At 46.4% G+C, this 18,894-nt stretch overlaps 1 long non-coding RNA gene and 1 pseudogene across 2 annotated transcripts in view; both read right to left on the minus strand.

Moving 5' to 3' along the window:
* The window catches only part of LOC147004374 (uncharacterized), a 158,992-nt gene that overhangs the window by 136,320 nt on the left and 3,778 nt on the right, over window positions 1-18,894 (minus strand). The window lies entirely within an intron of this gene.
* LOC147004380 (spermatogenesis-associated protein 31F1B-like) lies at window positions 692-17,433 on the minus strand (annotated as a pseudogene). The gene is made up of 5 exons (XR_015047435.1): window positions 17,334-17,433; window positions 11,824-11,933; window positions 11,189-11,234; window positions 10,004-10,064; window positions 692-9,356 (listed from the first exon to the last, which is right to left on the minus strand). The product of XR_015047435.1 is annotated as a spermatogenesis-associated protein 31F1B-like (transcript).

Genomic DNA, 18,894 nt, shown 5'->3' on the forward strand with positions numbered 1-18,894 from the left:
TCTAGTATCTAGATATGCATATACATCTGCAGGCTTCATATGCTATGTATCTGAGCTTCATCCAGACGTTACACAAAACTCTGAATAGAAGATTTGGCTCTGCAAGGAAATCAGTAAGTGCTGTACTTTGTATGGTGTGCATGGCACTTAAAGCTCAAATACAGAATCACCAATAAAACTCTTGGCATTTCTGTTGCTTGTGTTTGGCACCATTCAGAAACAGAACACATTCGTTAGAAGATCCTGCTTTATCTGGTTAAAACCTGATCTTTGTTTTTTCTCTTTTAAAATTTTTTTTGGAGATTATTTAGTACATGTGTGTGTTTTGTTGGCGTGGATGGTTGCATACCACGTGCACGCTGATGTCCCTGGAGGCCAGAAAAGGGCACCGGATTCTCTGAAACCGAAGTTATAGATGGCTGTGAGGCAACATGTGGGTTGTGGGAACTGCACCCAAGTCCTCTGGAAGGGCAAGCTGGTACTTTCAACCACTAAACCCTGAAACCGTCTCCCCAGCCCTGAAACCTGGCCTTTATCTGCTTGCTCTAATCATTTTTGCCACAGTGTGTATGCATGAGATGAATGAAGCTGTGTATCAGGTGAATATAATGAAAGACCCACAACGTGAGGACTCCCTCACGTTCTTACTCAGGAGAGGCGACACCCCAAATCACACAAGAAATGGTCTTGCTGCAACTGCAAGAGGATTTTTATTCGAGAGCGTTCCTGGGCCCATGGTCATTCACCACGCAGGGTTAGAGGACCATGGCGCGCCGAGTAGCTGAGTAAGGGGGTATTTAAAGGAAGAAACCACAACTCAAGGAGGTGGGGAGGGCGTTGTTGGAAAATACCAAAAATACCAGTTAAGAGTCACAAGGAAGTATAAAGTCACAAGTTTCAGTTTATCTCTCAAGACAGTTTCTAAGAGCAAGAGCCCCTAACAATCTAAGAGCCCCTAAAGATCGCACATTTGCATTGCAGGTTCCAGTAATGGTCAGGGTGCCATTCTTTGAATTGAACCCAGGAAGCAGGTGGGTGGAGGAATGTCGCTATCTGTTTTATGACCAGTACCTGGAGCACTAAGCCACAAAGGCTACACTCCCAAGCCTGGGCCCAAAAGCCTCGAATTTTGTTTTTACTTTGCTATACTTTTTTAATACTTCTTCATTCCCCACTTCTTCTTGTTAGTAGTTCTAATCTTAGAACTAGACACTATCTTTTCCCTGACATAGTTGATCCTTTAGGGCATGGTACTGTTCTCTCAAAACTAAAAGCCACACTGTACTAATTCTTGTTCTAATAAAGGTGACTTGCCTATTTAACACACATGGACCTATAATTAAAAGCAGAAGCAAAATCAAAAGGGGTCCCATAAAGGTAGAAAGTAGGGTGGTCAAGAGTACAAGATAAGGGCCTTTCCACCCGAGTCTCAAGGTTTTCTGCGTGGAGACATCTAGCAGGTCTTCTGGAGCAGGCCTTCTGGAGCTGCTTCTTCGCTTGCTGTCTCACCCACTCCCGAGTGCCTTGAGCCTAGAGAACAAAGGCTGGGAAAGCAGCATGTCAGCACTATGTACAGAGGCTATTTTTATCAGTGGAGGGGGCCCTCTGTAGAGTAAGTTATAGGGGGGTCAGTCTAAACTGTCCAGGGGTGTTTTTATCCCTGAAGAGCACAAAGGGTAGGAGAGGAGAGCTATCCAATCATTAGCGCCAGTCTCCGCTGTCAATTTGGTAAGGGTCTCTTAATGGTTCTATTTATTTTCTCTACCTGTCCTGAGCTTTTGGGGCCTGCATGCACAACGTAACTTCTAACCAATCTCTAATATCTTGGCTAGTCCCTGATTTACCTGGGCAACAAAGGCAGGTCCATTACCTTGGGAAGATTTCTTTTAGAATCTTCAGTCCTGGTAGGAAAAGCTTCTATCCATCTTGAAACGGTGTCTATAAACACTAATAAGTACTTGTTGCAATATCTAGCTGGCTTAATTTCTGTAAATTCTACCTCGTCATAGCACAGGCCTTGCAGCTTTTGGCTATTTCTTCTGTCAAGTCAGAGAGTCCTGTAACATAGCAGTCAAAGGACCTAACCACACCTTTGAATTTCTTGGCCCCCAGGCCAAGTCAAATACTGTCCATAACTTGATAGTGCTCAGGGGTGTATCTAAAGCTGGTCTCTCTGATGTCATAATAATCTTTAGGCTCCTTGACTGCCAGGATTATTGCTCCTTGGGCCACCTGTTTGGCAGTTAGATCTGCCATCTGATTTCCTTTAGCCACAGCATCTTAGATCTTTCTCTGCAGATGTCAACAGCCCTCTCTGTCTGTATATTGCTCCGTACAGTGGCAAAAGCATACCTGCTGTCAGTGTAGACTTTTCTTTTGCCATTTATGGACCTTGTCTCAAAGTCACAAGTTCAGCTTTCTGGGCCGACGTCCCTTCAGGGAGGCTGCTGGCCTAGATCACTTGCTTTCTGTCCACCACGGTACTGCTGTCCCCGCCTTCTGCTTACCTTTAACCTCAAGGCTACTGTCATCAGTGTACCAGCTCGAACCCTCAGGCCAAGGCTGATCTGATCCTTCAGATCATTTCAAGTACCAGTTTCTCAGCGCAGTGATGAGTAGGTGCAATCTCACGCAGTGGGACAGCAGGTGGAATGAAGCGAAGGTCACTCGTTCAGTCAACAAAAAGTTCTGATGTGTCACAGGAGCGTTGGTAGTCATCCAGTCAGGGGGCTTTTGGATAATGCTTTCAAGAGCGTGGGATGCCATTACAGTTATTTGCTGTCCCAGAGTGAGCTTATCAGCATCCTTGACAAGCAGATTATGGCAATAATAGCTTTCAGGCAAGAAAACCACCCGCTGGCAACAGGGTGTAACTTCTTGGATAGGTAAGCCACTGGCCTTTTTCAAAGTCCCAAAGTCTGAGCAAGGACTCCTCTGGCAACCCCTGATCTCTCTTCTACATAAAGAGTGAAAGGCTTGGTTAGGTCAGGCAAAGGCTGGCCAGCAAGAGGGCCTTTTTAATTTTTTAAAGGCTTTCTGGCGATCCGGGATCCACAAAACACCTCCCCTTTCTTGGTTAGGGGGTACAACAGGGCAGCTAAGGTCGCCAACCCAGGTATCTAGAGTCTGTAGAAGCCAGCAGTACTCAAGAATTCTCTTATTTGCCTTGGTGTAGTTAGCCACTGCTTCCCATCTCGAAGGGTGTATCTCAAATAAGTAACTTCAGTCTGACACAGCTGAGCCTTTTTAGCTGAGGCTCAGTCTTCAGTTGCCCAGGTTTTCTGTCTAGATCCTGTCTTTTTCTTTCTCTCCTATCACTGCAGCCAAGATTCTAGTCAAATTTCTCTCTTGTCTAAGATCCCTCCTGTTTTCTCTTTCTTCTGCCTCCCGCCTCTCTCTCTCACACACACACACTTTCTCTGCCTCTTTCACTAGATCATATAACTGTCTCTCTCTTGTAATACACCTTCTAATCTCTGAAGTTTCTTCCTAGGTAAGATCAAAGGGAGTGAACCGCCTGAAGGCTTCCATAAGCCTTTTAAGGAACATTGAGGGAGGTTCGATCGGCCCCTGCATTACCTCTTACTTTAGCCAAATTAGTGGGCCTGTCTTGAGGCACCTTGGAGACCAGAGCCTGGCGTTAGATTTTCAAGCTCTCCTTACCTTCAGCCATGTCGCAGTCGCAACTGGGGCGAGTCAAAAGGAATCCCATGTCGATCTCATTTTGTAGCTGTGTAGACCGTCCGTTGGCTCCCAGGCTATTTTCCTAGCCTCTAACAGAATTCTCTCTCGATCTTTGGTTGTTAAGAGCATCTGCAACAGCTGTTGACAATCATTTCAAGTAGGCTGATGAGAAAACATAAGGAACTCCACCAACCCTGTGAGGCTTGGGGATCCTGAGAAAGGGGGTGGTTAGTTTTCCAGTTATAAATACCAGCAGAGGAAAATGACCAGTACTGAAGGATTAAAGTTTGGGCGGGTCCACCAGAGTCCGCTCTGTGCTCTGCAGCTCCATGTACCCACAGCAGTCCGCCTCTCGACACCCCGAGGGGTTTGGGGTTCCCTCGGCGGCTGGGGTTGAGGCTGTGGATAAGGGGAAGGTTGTGGACTAGGCCACTCAGGAGGCTTCATACAACCACAATTTTGAGAAGCAAAACCAAATTTTAAACAATCTATTTTCTTTAAAAATTAACTCTAAAAACAATTCAGGCGTATCTTTAGAGACCTTTTCCCATGGGTTGGCTCATGCCACATGTTCTGAATTACTCTAACCCAGAGTTACCAGTTTTAAGCCAACTTTTTGTTACCAATGTTACAAATTTTTAATCATAACCAATAACTTATGAGCCACTAATCTATAACCAAGACATATAAAACATATTTATACTTTTGAAACTATTTAGAAACAAAAATGAAATGGCCGTATACATTTGCTCATTTAAAACAAACAAAATTGTTAATTTTTCTAGCTGTAATTTCAAGAGAGGAGCACCTTGTCACCTGATGAATCCAATTTTTACAAGCACAGAGATTTTTGCAGGAAAAACAGCCATTTGTTCCCTTACCATAGAACTTTAGAAGCTGCTGGTCCCTATAAGAGCAGCGTTTATAATCAGCTCCTAACAGGGCTTCTCCAGCCACACTAGATTCCTAACTACAGGTGCAGGGATCCAAAGACCAATTAATACTGTTTATTTAATTTTCTCTTGCTCTTCTTGACATCCACTGACAGATTGTGGGCCCTAGTCCTTACTTCAGTCCAGTGATCAAGAGTCAAAGTCAAAGGAGTTGTCACCGTCTGTCCCATTTCGAGCTCGACAATACATACCACACAAGCCGACACAAACACAAAGGAAAAAAGAAACCAAAACCGACGTCGACTTCGTGTCGACCAGAGTCAGCTGGCCTAGAGTTAGGACGCTGACACAGATTGTCAAGGAGAAAAACTATCTCTTGACTACCACAGGGGTCCACCAGGCGTCCCTGGTACTCCCCGTCCTCCCAGGACGTCTCCCAGGGCGAACGGACAGTGGGCACCTGGATACATCTACACTTACCCACCCCACTCTCCTTCCTGGAGCGCGGTCTCACTACTGAGCATCCGCAAAACCGAAACTGCGATCAGCCTGTGTTGCCTTGCAAGTGCTGGAATTAAAGGCCTACAGTACTACACTGGGCACCTAGTTTCTTCTAGATTGATTGGTGCTAACCATTTGGAATGTTCATGCATAAATAGGGCTCAGTAATCCTGGTGGTGATGGGATGTAGGTAAAGGTCCCAAACCGTGAAGAATCTTTTTTGATGGTTCTCTGCCATCACTAACTAATTTCTTTTGTTTCTTTTTCATTCCAGCCCTTGACTTTCATAATTAAATTGAGAGCATCACAATTTTTCCCTTATCACTTTACCTTTGGCCCCAAAATATGAGACAGGCAGAGTTTGGTGAAGGAACTCAAGCCTGACCTTTACCTTTAATGTATATTACACAAGAGACTTCCTTTCTGGTCAAGTGTTTTAATTCACATTCTAGGTTGGGCTAAGGAAAACTGACTTGTCTGAAGTAAGTTCAAGTCTCCTTCCCGGGATGAGGGCATTTTTATTTCCTTCATACCTTCTCTTAATAATATACAGCAGAGACAAAGACGACAGACAACTCATTCGGAGATAGAAAATACATTTTGGGTAGTGCAGTCCCTACCTGTTCATCAAAGAACATGACAATGGTATGCTCTTAAAGGGATACAGAGGTTGGGGAGCCTAGAAACTGTCACCATGCAGGGCGGTCTCCATTATCAGAAGAGCATTTCTGAAGTAAACCCTGGGAGCTAGGGTAGGTTTCTGTGGTGAGTGGCATAAGCCAACCTAGGACAGTGCCGAGGGCAATGGTGGGAGTTGCTTAATATTGAGACAGAGCCAAGCTACCGGGAACGAGGCCGGAGCTTACTGTCTAGAATACTAGAATATGGGGAGCAGTTAATAAGGAGGCCATCACTGACTTCTCAGAGGACGAAAGCTGGGCCTTGGGCCCTCTGGAGTCCTCTGGCTTAGTTTTCTTGGTGGGGCTCTTGGCTTGAGACAGACCCCTTTCAACATTTTCTTTACTGGTTTTGGCCACCTTCCCAGGTGTAGAGACCGTGGATGGCTCCGTGTGTGCTTTGCTCTTCATCTTGGGGTTAATAGCATGAAAAAAGAATTTAATCAGGCCTCGTGTAGGGAGAGGCTGGCGTTGCGTGCCCTGGTGGGAAGTGACCTTGACCAGGTTGGCCCTGAGAAGGCTTTCTCTGAGTTGGTGAGCGTGGGAAAGGAAGGCCCTGGGAAGCCCGGGAAAGCACAGGCTGGGGGGCTTAGCAGTCCTCGAAGGTTCTGGGACAATGGATTCCTCACTTTGACTGTCTTCCGTGTCCTGCTCAGAGTCTGTCACCATGAAGACTTCTGGAGGTGGATCTGGGAACTGGAGCTCAGGGGACTCCCGGGGGCCGTGTGGACAGGCACCCTCAAGATGAAAGGTATGGCCCTGTTGTGAGGAGCCCTGGAGTGGTCTGTGCAGGAGCCTCTTCTCCTGCTCTCCATCCTGACGTGTCTTTTGACTGACCAGGGAAAACCAGCGACCAAGACCTGCGTCCCCTTCTCCAAGGTCCCCCACGACTTTGGGTTTCTCTAGGTTGAACTTTTTCCTTCCAGCTTCCATGTCAACACAGACTTGGGTCTTATCCCTTTGGGATTGCGAGGCCTTGGAGCTCTGCTGGGCAGAACTGTGGGGCACTGCTTTGGAAGGAGGAGGCCTTTGTTCCTGGCACACATCCTGTACTGCAGAAATTGGCTGTTTTTTAGGGTGGATCCCTTTTGCATTTGGGGCTGGTGAAGATGGGCATGCAATGGTCTGTTCCTGTAGCAGTGTGCTCTCTGACATGTGTAGACTCCTGAGAAATCCCTGGATGGATTCACTCTCTAGGTCAGCTGTACTTAGCTCCTTGTATTCCCTCTTTTCCTTTTCAGAAATCCCAAACTGCATTGCTAGGATCTTTTTTTTCAGGTGGAAATTCAGTTTGGCCAAGATATATGTGTTTATTGGGTAGGGTCTGCATGGGGGAGGCTGACTCTCTGCAGGCACCTTCTCTGTCCTTCCGTCCACCTCTGCTCCAGGCTGGAACTCTTCTGCAGTGTCCGCAGACACCTCACTGTCATCCTGAGCGCAGGGCTCAAGTGGGGTAATTTGAGTCAGAGCTCTTGATGGGCTTTAGACAGCCTTGGGCATCTTCTCTCTGAGTCTAGGTTGGCTAGTGACTGCTGGGGATGCAGGCCTAGAGAGAGCTACACAGTAAAGGGCAGGCAGGCCTGACAGGAAGGCCAGATACTTTTGATGTAAAGTTGTCTCCAGTTTCTTAATGGTTTCCTTAGGCAGGGAATGGGGCTTCTTACAGTGTTCAAGGAGAGTACCAGATAAGGTCTGTGTCTCCTGCCTGAGGGTCTTTGGTTTCCAGGGAACAACTTTGTGAAGTAAGTCAGGGTCACTTTTACTTTCTGCCTGTAACTTCCTGCATTGGCCTTGTGGAATCCAAGGGAAGGGAGCCATTGTTGCTAAGCCTCCAGGAATTTTGCATTCCCAAGAGCTCCAGACTTGGGCCAGGACCTTGCCTTCCCGGATCTGTTCACATTTGGAATCAACATGGCTTTTCAACATTTCCCTTGTCTTGGCAAACAAGTGTGGCATGGGGATTGTCCCTTTGCCCGCTGTGAGTGAGAACACGTCACCAGGCCCATCGGCCTCTGGTTTCCCCGGATGTGAGATGCTCACATTGGGTAGACTACTGCTGCCGCAGGGCAGGGACTGAGGGTCTGTCGAGGAGAGCAGCATATTCATGGAGCGCTGGATCCTCTGGGGCAGCCCCCAGCGGAGGTGAATCAGCTGCTTCTGCAGGTGGAATTCCAGCAGCCTGCGCTTGTGCTCTGGGAAGATGTCCCTGGTGGGATGTAAGAAGGGCTTCCTTGCCAAGGAAGTTTTTACTGTCTTAGCCTCACCGGGTGCTTCACATGGCATTCGGCGCTGGTTTTGGAGGAGGAGACCTGGCAGGCCCCACTGAAGCTTGCTGAGTTGTTTCTCTAGGAGGTGGCGTTCCAGTGCTTCACACTCAGCCAGCGTCAGGAATGGGACAGTGATCTGTGCTCCTTCACGCTCATAGGGAGTCTTGCCATTCAGAGAAGTCGGGGAAGAGGGCAAGACTGACTTACATGGTGTTTTGGGTAAGAAAAGGTCCGAGAGTACCCCTGAGGGCTAAACATCTGTGGAGGGCTTGGACATATCCTTTTTCTTGCAGGTACCTTGAGAGCTCAAGGAAGTCACATCCAAGGACTCACTGTGAAGAGTTGGAAGGCCACAGAATAACTGGCTATAATATTCACTCTGAAGATTGTCCCCTGAGTCATTAGCTTTTGCCTTGGGGAGTAGATAGAAATTCCTTAGGTGTTCACCTTCATGAGAGGGCAAGCAAGTATGAATTTGGTGCCAGGGCCTTCCTTGTTGCAGGTTTATAACAGGCCATTTGGAAACCCAGAAGGTCTGGACAGGCTGGCCTGCCGAATACAAGCTGTTGATCTTGTGGGAAACGATCCCAGTTCTGTCCTCAGTGACCTTAGAATTGCTGCTCAGAGTGCAGGAAGATGGTTTTTCTCGAGATCGACGCAATAATGTTGGGTCTGGCATGAGCTGCCTCAGGGACTCCTCCACACGTCTCGGAAGACCCCACTTCTGGAAATGTATCCATTTTTTTACATGTAGTTCAAGAAGCCCACAGACTTTAGGACTAAGTAATGGCAGATGGGAAGACAGCATTGAGTCCATATGTAAGGACATAGTCTGTGTCAAGTTTGGATCCAGGGATAGTAAAGACACAGAGGACTTCACGTGATGAAGGTCTTGACTTTCCTGGTCAAGCTTTGCTTTGCTTTGCACTATTGTTTCCTCAATCATTAAAACCATAGGTTCCTTGAGCCTTGAAGAAGTCACAGACTTTGAGACCATGGGCATGTTGGCGAGATGAAAATTTTGGTCTAGCTGGAGACGATCAGTCCAGCATTCTTGGACCCCGAATGTGTTGGTCAACTGTGTTAAGTGTCCCGTTAGTTGTGTTAGTGTTTGGTTTCCAGGCTCCGTATTCTGTTCAAAAGACATGGGCGACATCTCCAGGTGCGCAGAGTGAGCAGAGCCCTGTGGCAGTCCCAACAAAGCAGGGGAGAGCTGGCTTTTCTCACTCTGCACTAACTGCTGAATCTCTTCAGTCGCAGCCTCATAGATTTGGCAGCTGGGATCTAAACACAGGAGCTGCCGCACATTTCCCTGCTTGGGGACCCAGCTTTGGCTTGGAAGAGAAAAATAAGACAACCATTAATGAACGAACTTGGTCTGCCTCTTTGGAAGACTGTGTCTGGAGATTTCTGGGCCCTTTTCTCCAGTCCCAAAGTTCTAACCCTACACTGTAGGAAATGAGGTCCTCACTCAAAGCATGGGGTGCTGCTGTATCCAGAAACTCTTGGGAATCATCCGTGCTCTCCCAAAATGAAGTAGAGGGTAAGATGATGGGGAGATGGCATCCCAACAACTGCTCCCCCACCCTGAGGACAGACAGGAGGTAATAGCAGCAGGGTCAAACCCAGGGCTCTCCCTTTGGAAAGGAACAGCAGGAAGACCGAATGACATGGTGACCTCTTTATGCTGAATTCCCTCTCTTGACAGGTTGATGTCTGGGTGCAACCCTAGCAATGTCCTTCACAGAGCATGCGCTAGTCCATTCTGAAATTCAGACCTGCTGAGACCCTAACATACAGATTGGGTGTGGGGTGGCTCTTCCCTGCTGAGATGTGACCCATCTCTGCCCTGGCAGCCCTCTCAGCTGGCGAACCTGCCTGCCCGTGTTTGTCCTTCCCTCAGTTATCCCTTTCCTCACCCCTGGCCTGAATCAGGCCAAGAAATCATCAGAGTTTAGACCACAGGAGGTCAAGAGGTCACCTTTTCATGATAGAGAGCAGCTCCCATGGCTTCTCGGCTTCTTCTCGGGAAAGTCTCCGGGCTGAGGAATCGGGACAAAGAGTTATGTGGCAAATGAGCATATTAGGGGGATCCTACAGGAATACAGACTCGGTGCTCTATGGCATGTCTGTGTAGAGCATAACCATTTACAATTTGCTCTCCTTGCCCAGTTTCATTTGGGCATCACAGGCAAGTGAGAATTAACAGTGTTATACCTACTTTGTGGATGACTGAGTAAGTTACACTTTGCAACCCATTATCAGCCCCTCCTTCCAGTACCCCATCACACAAGTCCTCCCTCCATCCCACCTTCCCCTTCTTTTTTTGAGAAGAGGAAGTCTCCTTTTTGGGTATCACCACCCCCCACTAACTCTCACTCCATAAAACTAGTTCTTCATCTAATTTTCTCTCTCCCGTGACAAAATACCTAGCATTTTGTCAAGTAGTTTAAGGGAGAAGACGCTTGTTTGGGCACATAGTTCCATCCATCGTGGGGAGAAAGGCATGGCGACCAGATGCCTGTGAGTGAAGCTGTGAGAGAGGCCATGTTATCATGGAGGTCCTAGGATGGCAGAGATGGATGCCAAAGATACGGAAAGTTGGACAAGGAATGCTGTCTGTACTGAGCATAGCCAGTTATAGTCAGTTAGCGAGAGCCCAGAGAGAGCTTTGCAAGCGGAGGACCCTATAGGAGTGGATCTTGAAGGATTACAGTCCACCTTCTGTTCTGCCTGCAGCTCTGCTTCCAGATGTGCCCTGATGTGAACAAGCCACGTTGCAAGCGCTTGCTGTTATGAGACAAGCCACTCAGTCGCTATGCCTTTCCCACTGTGATGGATGGATAAGCTCTGAAGCTGTAGGCCAAACTTCCATTGCTCTGCTAGGCACATCATACCAGTGAGGAAGTAGTGACTGCTAAGTGTGCATCCCTTGCTGCACAGCAGTCTTCATCACGTTCTTAACTGCTTAGTATCAGGGAAATTAGGTAGAGCTTTTCGGAACACTCCCAGTTCCCACCCACCGCAGTCTTCTGTGTAAATCCCAGGCTGTAGAACTCATAACTTCATGAGTTAGAACACCTGGCTCTCAGCAACAGGGGCTCTGAGGGACAGAGGAGGTGGGAACTCTCCCAGGGGCGGGAGTCAGGGGACATAGGAACTTTACCTCTTGACTCTGCATCTCTAGCCCTTTGCCTGACCTTTTGATGATGCTTAAAGAGAAAAATATTACAGTGTAAAGCCAGGGCTCATTTTCTTCTTCATGTCCAAAATGAGAGACAGATCATAGACATTTTCCTATGTTTCCTAAGCTCTCATGTCTCTGCCTTTCTTTCCACCTGAGCATTTCCCCCTCTCTGCCTATCTTCGATTCACTTGAGGCTCTCCACCGTCCTTCTTCATGTCTCTACTCTCAAACTTCTGTAGGAAGGATGGCACGGGGGAGGGAGGGGAGGCCCAACAGACTTAAAGACACTTCTGACGGCCCGAGGACATCAGCTCACAAAGTCCTGCAAGTGGAGCCCCTCGCCCCAGCAGGTTGGGAGGTCTTCTGAGATCCAGGGCAGTAGTTTTTCTATTACCTAATTCTCAACTCAAGACCAACAGGGAGACTGGTGTGGCCTTTCAATCGGAATACATTGCAGGCAGCACTGAGGTGGTGGTGGTAAGGAATTATTTATAGGTCCTTTGTAACCACTTACTTTTCTAAGTCCTTTGGCACAAAATGGGGGCAATCTGGAATAGCATTTAAAGGTTACTTATCTAGGCTTAAAGCATTTCAATCAGTCAGTGTTTTCCTACCCGGTAGCAGCTCTCTTTAGGTTCCAAGCTCAATCCCTGGTAACTCCGTCTTACTTGCCAGGCAATTAGGGAAATGATGAAGATGGAGGTGCAGGTACATAAAAGATAACCTATGTCCCAGAAAGAACATGCAGGGATTAACATGGCCTAAACCTCATTAGCATGAGGAGACCAGTCATTTCTGTATTAGTCGTTCAAGGACCTATGTGCCTAATGACTCGCTGCACTGGGCATTGGCTACCTCACAGAGGATGGAATTAGAGCACCAGACTGCATCACAAAGCCCTCGGTTCCACAGAGGTTGCTCCAGTGGTGTTTCATTGGTCATCTGCAAAAGTAAATCTTTCTATCTATCTCTATCTATCCATCAATCTATCATCTAGCTATCTATACACACACACATTCCCCGCCCCCAACTTTACTTCCTCTGTCTCCCATCCCATCCCAACCTCTTTGTTCAGCTTCCTCTTCCAGAACTGTCCAGTCACTTATCTTCAGAATCTTGAGTTATTTGGCATAAATGGCACCTTGTGTGAGAGAGTGACTGGGAGAGAGAGTAACCCACACTAACTCTACACCCAACCTGGGGACACACAGGAGCTTAGAGAGGGCACAGCATGGGGGTGGCTTGAAAATGGAGAGCTTTGTCGTGGAGGAGTGTGATGCTTACAGATGCTTTCCACCCACAGGCAGGACTGTCAACTGGGTACCAAGTCTTCAAGTACGGGAGCCTATGGGGGACATTTCTTGTTCAAACACCATGTATCTTTCAACAAAATATTACTATGCGGTAATATTTCTGATTGAATGGGTAATTTCAACACAGAGATAGGATCAAGTAGACATTCTGAAAATAGAAAATATGCTAACAGTGATTGCTTGTCAAGATAGTCGACACCGGAGGAAAAAAATCAGTAGCCTAATGATAATTCAGTAGACATTATCCAGGGTGAAATACAAGTGAAAAACAAAACAAAACAACAAAACCAAAACCAAAACCAAAACCAAAACCAAAACCAAAACCAAGCATCCAAGAGTTGTGACATGTATCAAAAAGTCTATTATAAATGCAACAGACATCCTAGAAACAGACAGACAGACAGACGACAGACACACACACACAGAGACAGAGAGACAGAGAGAAACAAAGAAAAATTAGAAGAAATAGCCAATGATTTTTATAAATTAATGAGAAATCAATTAAAAATCAAGAGGCTTCATGATTTTTTTGTGATACTATTAGATAGCATTCTAATTTAATAACCCAAATCTTCAAATGCTTTACATGATGAAAATGAAAGGTAACCTAAGCTCACACATGCTTCCCTGTGTTGGAGAGAAAGAGTTTGCATTACAGAAATAATGCACTGTCATACACTGGGACTTTGAAAATCAGCTGTCAGAGGAGTAGAGGGGAAGGGGGCCGAGACCTGCTTCTCTGGGGAGCAGACTCCGAGGAGCCAGAGGTTAGGAGCACCGGCTGCTCTCCTGGAGGAGGCAGGTTTGATTCCTAGCACCCTCATGGTGGCTCACAAACATCTGTGACTCCAGTTCTTAGTTATCCAAGGGCCTTTTCTTTCCTTCCTGGGCAGAAGGCAGTGCGCAAACGTGCATGCAGGGAGAACACCCATGCACATTTAAAAAAGAAAGAGCACATTTGGGGCTGGTGTGACAGCTCAGAGATTAAGGCAGTCGCCACCAAGCTTGATAAACCGACAAACTGACAAACCTGGTTGTCAGGATCCATGTGGTGGATGAAAGAAGAGGAGAATCCACTTTTGAAAGTTCTCTCTCTCTCTCTCTCTCTCTCTCTCTCACACACACACACACACACACACACACACACACACTAATAAAGGGGGAAAAAAAAGAACTGATCCTGCCAAGATTAGGTCATCTTTGGCAGCAGGACATTCACAGGAGGTGGAGGAGGGATATCTGTTATGACTTTGGAAGGTTTGTTTTTATCCAGATCCATAACAAACTCATTAATCACTTACTCCGCCAGCCAGGTGTTTAACAGGAATTTAGGGGTTAGTTACAACTTGAAAGGAATACATTAGGACCAGAGAGAAGAAATAGAGTTACCTCCTACTCATCAGCCTTGGGCAGACACTGCCAAGACTGCTGATGTTGGTGCTAATAGAGCATCAGGGTGTACTGAACACACAGAAATAGAGCAGAGAGTGGCTATCTGGTAGACCATCCCCTTGACCCAGGAGCCATCTGATTTTTCAGATGCGGGCTGATATCAGGTTCTTGAACTGAGGAAGCTCTGAGTCTGTTCCTACATTCCCTTCCTGCTCCCCCATACCTGTTTTTTGTTTGTTTGCTTGTTTGTTTTGTTTTGTTTTATTCTGTTTTTGGCATGGAAAACTTTATGTGCCAAGATTGTTAGCCACACTAAGAGCAGCAGAGAGGATGACTCCGATTCCTCTCATCTGTCACCTTCACTGCATAGGTAACGAGTTCACTGGAGAGAGCAAAGTAGCTGCAGGTCTCTTGGGAGAAAAACAAGAATTTCATAGCCTTTTGGAAGAAAATGATATTTATAGTAAGATGTAGCTAAGTGTCCTGGCTAATTTACTGTCAACTTAACACAAGCTAGAGTCATCCGGGAAGAACCCTCAATTGGGAAAATGCCTCCATGCTAGTAAACAGCACCCCTCCATGGCCTCTGCATCAGCTCCCGCTTCCAGGTCCCTTGAGTTCTTGACCCAACTTTCCGGGACGATGGACTACAAGCTACAGGATGAAATAAGTCCTTTCTTTCCCCAAGTTTCTCTTGGTTGTGTGGCTTTACCATAGCAACAGAGACCCTGTCTAAGATGCTAGGTAAAAATGCAAATTAGAATAAGGTTATGGGGAGAAGGGGCGGGGCAACATGTGAAACTAATTGAGTACTACAAGATCTTGAGAAAAGAGAACAGAAAGAAATATCCCACGCTGAACCAGAACTAGTTATGTGTGCTTTGACTCATTTTGGCAGAATACACGACGGTGAGATACAGTTTCTATCATGAGATGGGTCTTACTATGAGTCAGGACCACAAAATAAAGAGGGAAAAGAAGGAAGGGCCGGGCAGGGAGACAAGAGTAGCACATGGATATTAAAGGGTGACCATTTGGGACTGGACAGCCATTTGCTGTGAACTTCCCTGGGGAGGCCCTCCTCTCCCAGCTTCCCTCAGCTGCCTCTGGGTAGGGTTGGTGCCTTGTGGACTTTTCTATCCACTTTGGCGTGGCCATTGGTGAGCAGGTTCTATTTAGGAATGTATATGTACACAAATGTATGTGCCTGCAGGAGCCGAAAAAGGAGGCCACGAATCTGAAGAAAAACAAGGAAGGTCTATGGGAGGGTTTGGAGGGAGGAAGGGAGAAAAGTAGTTGTATATTAAATATATTGCATTATATTATATTACAGTCTCAAGACCGTATAAAAATAAAAAGGGTAGTTGAGTTATGAAGGCTCGGTCCGAGTCAATTTATTAACCCACTCATGAATTAACATGTCAGTGGATTAATAAGTTGTTGCTTGCATGTTTTGTTATAGCCATGCTCCTTGTGCTCAGCTTGCTCTGTATTACCATGGCCATCACAGACGCCAGGCAGATGCTGCCTCTAGGCTCCAGAACCTTGCAGAAATAGATGATTTCTTTATAAGTTTTCCTCATCAATTATGTCATCTGTGGCATTGTTATGGCGACAGAAAATGGACTATTCTATGATTATAGGAAGGTCACAACAAATGATAAAGCTTCTGGAATATAACAGAGAATGTCTTCATTATGACTTAAGAAAAGCTGTGCCACAGATCTAGCCCAGGGATCCCGCATACCAGGCAAACATTCTCCCACGGAGTTGCATCTCCAACCCTTTCAATTAGGAAATTCTCGATGGTAAACAAAATTCCTTTAAGAATTACAAAGCACTAATCCTAAAATGAGATTGATACATTGGTGCATTTTAAACATCAGGGTTTCCTTTTAAAGAGTGGTGTGGTGGTTTGAAAAAGAGTGACACTCACCCCCCACACACACACACCACCACACACACACACACACAGATTTACACATTTGGATGTTTAGCCATCAGGGAGAGTAGTTTCCAAAGGAATGACCTCCACAAACAAAGGAAGCCTGAGGGTTTTATTTGGGGGCTACCCACAGTGACGTAAGAAAGGACATTAGGAATGAGCATAGTCTATGGATGTTCAGCTAAGGACACACTCCTGACTAGTTACAGTTTAGCGTCATTGTCTTTGTTAAGGTTTCTACTGCTGTGGTAAAGACCCCAACCAAAGCAACTTAGGGAGGAAAAGGCTTCATTCAGCTTACCCTTCCGGTTAGTAGTCCATCCCTGAGGGATGTCAGGCCAAGAACTCCAACTGGACAGTGACCTGATACAGCAGGAACTGATCAGAGGCCATGAAGAGGTGCTGATAACTGCCTTGCTCTCCATGACTTGCTCAACCTGCTTTCTTATACCACCTGCTTTCTTAAACCAAGTACTCACTTGGTTTTAGGTTTGGAGCAGTGCCAATAAAAATCGAAATAGATGCCTCAGAGGCTAAACACATTTACTCCTCTTGCAGAGGACCCTGGTTTGTGTCCCAGCATCTACATGGTGGCTCACCACCATCTGTAACTCCAGTTCTTGGGGTTCTGATACCCTTTTTCTATCCTCCATGGATACAGCATGCATGTGATACACATATATATGAAGCAAAACATTCATATACATAGAATAAAAATACATCCTTTAAAAGGGGGCTGGTGTAGAGAATCATTTTGCTCTGGTTATTGTTGTTGTTTTATTGCTTGTTTGGTTTTTGAGACAGGATCTCACGTAGGCCAGACAAACCTGGAACTCACAATGCATTTGAGAGTGAGACTGAGCTCTCCTGAGAAGCTTCTCCCGCTTCGCCCGCTTCTCCCGATTTTCCAGCTTCTCCGTCTCCCAAGTACATGGTACTACAAGCTACCATGCCTGACTTGTGTGGTGGTGGGAACCAAAACCAGGACTTCATGCATACTAGGCAAGCACTGGAGTAGGAATATTTAAAATGACAGACATGAGTCAAGGGCCCAGTGTTGGACAGTTCCAAGCACTCCGGAAACAAGAGTCAGGAGGATCAAAAGGCTGTCTTCAGAACTGGAGAGCTGGCTCTGTGGTTAAGAGCACGTACTGCTCTTGCAGAGGATCCGAGTTCAATTTTAGCATCCAGGCCAAGTGACTCACAGCTGCCTGTAACTACACCTCCAGGGGACCTGATATAGTATCTGGGCCACATACACATACACACACACAAACACACAGACACACACACACAAACACACACACCAATTTTTTAAAAATAAATCTTAGAAAGGAAAAAGATGGCCTTCAACCCTGAATGAATCCAGGTGAGCCAGGCAAACATAGGAAATAATTTAGTAAGCTGGGACTCGATTTGGGTTATTCATAGCCCTCCCCTTGTAATAATGCACTTGGCAATTTAACTGCTTTACCTGTGTGTACTGGACATGTGTAGCCCTCTCCAAACAATGCACTTAGCAACTGCAGAGCTCCACCGGTACACCTCCCTCTCTGAACAACAGATGTCTCGGCTCCTGGTAACAATCAAATTTATACTGTTTCAATTCTCTCAACTGTATCCCCAGTGTATCCAGCTTAAAGGCAGAAAGGCTGATCTAGTCTGAATCAGTCTGGGGAGTATGTGGAATAAGTCAAACCTTGTCTTCAAGTAAACTCTGAGGGAGAAGGCCCTATTTACCATCTTCTTCCTGCATGCAATGGGATGTGAAATGATTAAAATCGGGGCATTATGGAAAGGCTCATGCATATAAGGAAAATGATTATGTAGCCTAAACTCTCAGTAACAATAGAAAACCACCCCACTGCACCGCTTGTGACCAAACTCTTCCTCTTTAACCCCATAAAAAGAAGCCACAGATAAGAATTAGACCCTTCAAGAACACCAAGCTACTCAACCCTAACAGTCCCTGACTCTTGCCTACTCGTGGGACTCTTTTTGTCCTACTGAGTTGCTTCATCCTGCCTGGATGTGATGCGCCTGGTCTTATTGTAGCTTGTTATGCCTTGTTTGGTGGATGTCCCTGGGAGGGCTGCTCTTTCCTGAGAAGAGACAGAGCAGGGTAGATCTGGGGGAGGGGGGGATAAAGGGAGAGACTAGAGGAAGAGAGGGAGGGGAAAGCGTGTCCAGGATGCAATATATGAGAGAAAAATATTGGGGCCCTTGTGGACCTTCACTTGTGGCTGGCTGCCCTCTTACAGTGTATTTGGATCTTGTCTACTGCTTTGTTCTCAACCCTTGCTACTTGTACAAACCTGGGTAAGTACCCATCTTCAATTCTTTGGGTAAGATGCCAAGGACCTGGAAGGACCCGGCCCAGACCCTGACCACCAGTAATATAAGGATGCAAATGTTATCACCTCTGCATCCTATCACCATTCCCCACTTAATGCCTTCTGTGGATGGGGTCTTGTTCTTATTGAAGATGGCCGTTCTTGTCATTTACTGATCTCCAAGCAGCGGCAAGCATGGCCACTAGTCACCTGAGGTCTGAGGGATTGTTTTAGATCTATTTTTAATATTATTTTAATTGTGTGTACAGGGTGGTATGGACACGTGTGTTCTGATGACCTCAGAGGTCAGAGGCGATGGATCACTTAAAGCTGGAGCTGCACCAGCAGGCACTTGTGAGCCCCAACAGACATGGATGCTGAGCACCAAACTCAGGTCCTCCGCAAGAGCAGGCTGCAGTCATCCCTCTAGCTCCCCTATTTTTTATTTCTCTTTATTTTTGAGACTTCCATACAGGCATAAAATGAAATATGATCATATTTATCCCCATTCCTTCTTCCAACTCCCCCATATCCTTCCAACACATCTCCCTCCCAACTTTTTTTTTCTGTTTTCTTTTTTGATAAACCACTAAGCCCAGTTAGTGCTGCCCATATGTGCATGGGTGTGGGGCCATTCACCGGAGCATAAGAAACTGGCCAGTAGCCACATCCTCCAAAAAGAATGATCCCTGCCCCACCCCT

The sequence above is a fragment of the Mus caroli genome, unplaced genomic scaffold (genome assembly GCF_978045245.1).
Source record: "Mus caroli unplaced genomic scaffold, Mus_caroli_1 scaffold_6, whole genome shotgun sequence".
NCBI classification, from domain to species: Eukaryota; Metazoa; Chordata; class Mammalia; order Rodentia; family Muridae; genus Mus; species Mus caroli.